Here is a 5,653-nt window from a genome sequence, read left to right as displayed (position 1 = left end):
AAAATCTGTGGCTCTAAATAATTTCAGTGAGTACTCTTTATTTAGGTAAGATTTTTAAAGACCCCCTGAAGGTAGACAACCTTGTAGTATGTAGCCAAATCAACTAATATGTCAACTAGTATATCAAAGTGAAGTTTGCCTCTCATAGTATAGCCATAGTCTGTGGCTAAATGCAAGTACCTTAGATCAGAATGTGGAAATCAAAAGGTAATAAAATTTCTGTGAGAAAATAGCGACAAAATACTACTTAAGGTTAAAAACATTTTTAAGCTGCTGTATCAAAGGCTAACATTCTCTCTGTCTGTGTCAAATCAAAGCTGAAGAAAAACTAAAAGGTGAAATTTCTTTTTTTTTTTTTTAATACCACTTGTATTAGTAATCATGTGGTCATCAGCTTTTCAGCAGGTACTTATGGCTTCCAAACTGTCTTGAGGTCTAGAACACCTATTGCGGGCAATTCAGCACAGGTGGTATTTACCAAAGCCTGCAGCACTGATATGTTGTTCACATTTGTACAGCAAATCTCTGACAAAAAGTAAAGCTATGCTGTAATGTTTTGTGTGCTTTTAATTTTTTAACAGAAATTTTCTCGTATTTTCCATACGAACATTGTCATCTCATTTTTCCCCTTAGTCCTAAGATTATATGTTTTTTAATACAGTGAGCATTAATATCTGCATCTATATATTTGTGTATGTGTGTGTGTGTATATATAAGTAGCTTTATAATTACTTGTTTTGTGTGGATCTGAATCAAAACAAGATCAAGGAACGCTGCCTAGCTTTATGGTTCATTTTGTATTTCAGTAGCATCATTCCTGTCTTTAAAGAAGTCTTGTACTGAGAAAGGAAAAATAGATTAAGATTTTCAAGGTCTTTCTGTTGATTCCTTTTGTCATATTTCTTCTCTCCTGTACAATGAATAGTTAGATTCAGTACAGTGTAGAGGGGAAACCTATACTTCATGTAACAGCCAGATCTATGGACTTTATTTCAGAATTGTTTTTTGTTTATTATCAAAGAATACAGGCCAGGCACTGAAATTAAATTTTTATGTCATATATACAGTTTTATCCTATTTTTATTTTCTGAGGTTATTACTAACCCAAGTGTTTTAGTGAAGAAAGGGTATTTTATTGCCGTATCATCATTACCTCTAAGCCCGCAATTCATAACCTATGGGTGAACTTCTGTATCCAGCAGAAACATGTGGTAGTCCAACATGCTGGAGTCCATCTGTGGGTATTTATGGCCACTGAATGCAGGACTTCCCTGAGCCGGAGCCCTGGGACAGTGGTACGGGCGCTCCAGCCACCAGTTGTACCTTCCATTTGGCTTCACGCCATCATTCCTGTATGGATTTGCTTCTGCTGGAAAACTCCTTTCATTATATTTCTGCCATCTTGTTTATTTAAATATGTGCTTATATGGAAAAAAACCCCAACATTTTTTATATATCAAGTAAAAAGTGACTGCTGAAATTTGGTAAAATTCTATCTATCTCAAGACTTGTTCTGCTTTTCCCATGTTTGTTTATTTAAGAAGCCACTCCAAGTTCCACTGTAAGGTAATTCTTATGCTTGACAGGCCAGTTAATGTAATTTTATTTGTTGAGAAGTGAATACATCTTACTCGAAATCTGTAGTAATCCATTCAGAATTTAATTCCACTTTTATTCTCTTTAAGGTAAGAAATGTTTTAATAACATTATCTTATTGATTACTGGAATGTGTAACACAGACATCCCAACATGTGTTGATTTCTAGTAATTATCGTAAAACAGCATGCCCAGTTGCAGCATTAATTCAGAATGGATATGAACTAGCATATCTCTCCTCCCCCTTTCAGGAGGTGGGATACTTGTTAAATTAATCAGATGGGAAGAGACAGCAGATTGAATAATTTCAAATAGTAGAAGAAAGCTATAAAGTCCAGCAGAGAAGGAAGGCGAGATCGCCGACACCAAGCAGCGATCATAGGATGGAGAGATCAGAAATGACATTCGAAGATGAGTAAAGTCAGTAGGACCAATTAATTAAGACAATGAACTGGAAGAAATCTCATTTACCTGAGAACCTAAAATGAAAAAAAAAAAATCTAAACACATTGTCAGCTTTCGCTCTGCTCCTTCTTCAGATGATATTATCATATTCATGAAAATGTTTCAGGAAGGAAATGCTGGGATCCCCAAATAAAAAGCTTTTTATGTTTTCATTATGCCTTTTTTCTTCAGGTGTCAGGTAAGTTCTCAAGAATTACAGTGTATTCCAAAAACTAGAGAAAGCATAAAGCAACTTATAAAACCAAAGTGGCCAGTATGTCTTAAAATTTGTTGGGTGTTTATCAAGGATCTGGGGGGTTGCAGCATTTCACCCTGCCCCACGACCTTTCGTACAAACACTAACTTAGCCCACGCATAGATGGGTACTAGAGAAAGGCTTCATTTTACTCCTTAACCACGTAGCAAAAGTTAGAATAGAAAATTCAGATGTTGACAACAGGTTACACGTTCACAGGAATACTGGCTAAATGTGAGCATTATATTCTCCTTTCTCATGCAACCAAGATTTTGAAACAATTTTTAGTCTGTTCTTCAGTGAGTGTGGTTTCCTGATGTTTGTCATCATGAACAAAAGCTAAAGCTTTACAAGTACACAGGTACTATGAAAAATTAAAATTATCTATCCTGGCATTTTTGAACTGCTGAATGTTCCAGTTTGTGCACTGTGACTCTGCATGTTCAGTTCTGTATTATTTTTTTATGCTTGCCACTCTGTACTTGTAAATTCATACATAAAGATGAATCTGCAGCACTTTGTCAAATGAAATTATCCACCAACAAAAGCAATAACAGGATCTTCAACACAGCATAAACAAGCATGCAGAACCACACATTTCATCTAAAATACCCATTAATGAACACAGTTGCCCACTTAAGCTAGAGGAGAGGAATTCCTTTCCTCAGCTACTGCAGCTGACTCTCAGATCTGCTTCTGAAAAGCCTTTCACTGCCGTTACAGAAACAAACTCAGCTTGAGCAAGCACAAAGTGAGGACAAAGTAGAGCTGATATGGCAATTTTACTTCGTATGCAAAAAAAGAGCTATTTCAACACCCCCCCCTTTGTCAAATACTTTCTGCATGTGAGTGGTTTTCCTTTTCCCTCAGCAATCCAGTGGTTTATTTCCTTGAATTATTTTGATGCTTCTCCTCCCCGGCTGTTCCAGAGCTACCGATCAGCTCAGCCTTCCACTGACTGCTGACCATAAGGGCCACTTGCCAAGTCATCGACCTGTACCCCAACGGGCTGATGGAGACCTGGGCAACATTCAGACTGCTTATTCTGAAGGTGCTTGTTTTAATGGGTAGTAAAATACATAGTGTAGTGTCCAGCGGGGCTGGGGCGAGGGGGAAGAGGAGACGGATGTGATTCCAAACTTGCCTGCCCTGCTCGGCAAGGCTATGAGATGTGCTGGAAGTTAGTTAGACTTGGGCAAACTGCTGACTGTTTCACTTTAATAAACAAATGCATAAACGAGGCAAATTCTGCTTTCTTACAAGTTTTGTTATGAAAGATTCACACATCTTTGTGTGAAATAAAAGTATGACGCTAATCAACACCTCCTAGTCATTAGCATACACCTTCTATATATAACTTTTCCTTCGTGCGGTGAGATCCTAACAGCTCTTTTCCCTTTCATTCAAACAGAAATTCTATCACTAATATATTTTCTGCTTGAAAAATGCAATAAAAATACCAGATGGATTTTTTCGTTGATCCAATGTTCTTCAGTTAATCAGCCCAAATGATAGCAAAATAGGTACAGAATGGCAGGAAAAGAAAAATTAAGCACAACAGAGTGGGCAAGGGCTGCATGTCATTTTTCACCTCCAAATGCTATCTTTTTCAGTCTTTGCAGCCAACATAATTGGGACAGTATCCTTCTACAGAGGAAAAAGCTAGTGATTAGAGAATTAGAAAGACCATGATCTAGATCCTCAAGTTGGAGTGAATCAGTGTCGTGTAATTACAGAGGTCGAAGATATATTGACATACTTGTGAGAAATCTACACCAGGAGAGAAAAATCATGGAGTCGTGGTAAAGTGGAGGTGGGTTTTTTTGGTTGTGGTTGGTTTTCTTTGGATTACGCAGCTTTGTTTTATTTATTGTATTATGTATTGTATTGGGATTTCACTTTTTGACTGTTTTTCATAACTATCTCATGATCGTCACATTTTTAACTTTTCCGTTCCTTAACGTTAATTTCTTCCATTAAACTTTGCTTAGAAAAGAAAGTTAAAAGTCAAAAGAAGGACTATTTGGAAAGTGGTTAACTGTGCTTCTTCATTAAATGTGCAAGAAGTGGAGAATGACACCTTACAGACAGACATTTTTGAGTCTGGACCCAATTTAGCTGCCCAGTAAGGCTGAAAACACACGTGTGTGCTAACGCAGGTGGCCCCACCCTGAGGCCTGGGCACTTGTGCTCATACTCATGCTGTTGTTTTCTTTGATACTGCAAGACATATGACCTCATTTATAAGATGAGAGCATTACATTTGAAAATAATGATGTGGTGTATCTGTTTGGGGTGTAGGACTACAAGATTATGTGGTTTGGCTTTTTATTGCTGTTGTTCAGCAGAGTTATCCATTCAGAGAAACAAGGATCGCCTGTTGGACGTGTAAATGGGCTCTCACGTGCATACAAGAAACTTGATGAGATGCCAGAACCCTAAGTTTGAGCATCAAAACTTGTGGCTGTAAGATGTATGTGCAAAACATAGGTTCATGCTGATGGCAGAAACCAGAATACATAACTCTTCTCACTAGTGAGTTATAAAACCCTTCTCTGACGAACCACTGGAACCACGTTGCGTTTTTCACTCTTCTAAACTGATCTTGTTTCACTTCAGGTGGAAGAAACTGTTTAGAATCAACAAGATGGTCCATAAACATGGGGAAAAGAGGGAAGAGTGAATGTTACATGCTTTTGAGTGCATTTTAAAGGGTACCATGTAGAATTTATGCACTGGAAATAGGATGTTAACTAGCCAAGCAGAAAGAGCATGATGTCTGATCATATAGTCGTCAGAGTTTCATTTTTCTTTACCAAAGTGCTTGCAGACTATCTGTCTGATCTTCACCTGAGACCAGCTAATGCAAAAATTAGTCTCCCACATATCCTAACTGCTTCTAGGCTCTCCTAGGCTCCTTCTAATGTTGAATAACAGAGATAAATTCAGTCTACTAAACTATTTCTCAGTAGAGAATTTAAAAGTTGCTGGTGGCTGATAAATACCAGAACATTTTTTAACCAGATAGTATATAAATCCCTTTTACTTCTTTATTAATAAGTCAAGAACAAAATGCTGTTTTGTTGTATTATAGTGATGAGTCAACAGAAGCATCTATAAATATGGGGAAAAGCTTGTTGGGATAACACTGCTTGCACTCTGGTTTTTCATTCCACTTGGCTTGCTCTCCCTGAACGCTCTTATGATAGTGCATAGAAAAATACTTTATTGGCTGGTAAGTGAAAGTCTAGATGCAACTCTCCTCCTAAACTACTAGCCCTCCAAAAAGAGGTGATAAAAGAAAGAAATAGGGTATGTTGCCCTGGTAAAAGGCTCCTTATCTCCTATTAAAATCAA

This window comes from Haliaeetus albicilla, chromosome 14, assembly GCF_947461875.1.
Source record: "Haliaeetus albicilla chromosome 14, bHalAlb1.1, whole genome shotgun sequence".
Taxonomy (NCBI): domain Eukaryota; kingdom Metazoa; phylum Chordata; class Aves; order Accipitriformes; family Accipitridae; genus Haliaeetus; species Haliaeetus albicilla.
This window is presented reverse-complemented; position numbering follows the sequence as displayed.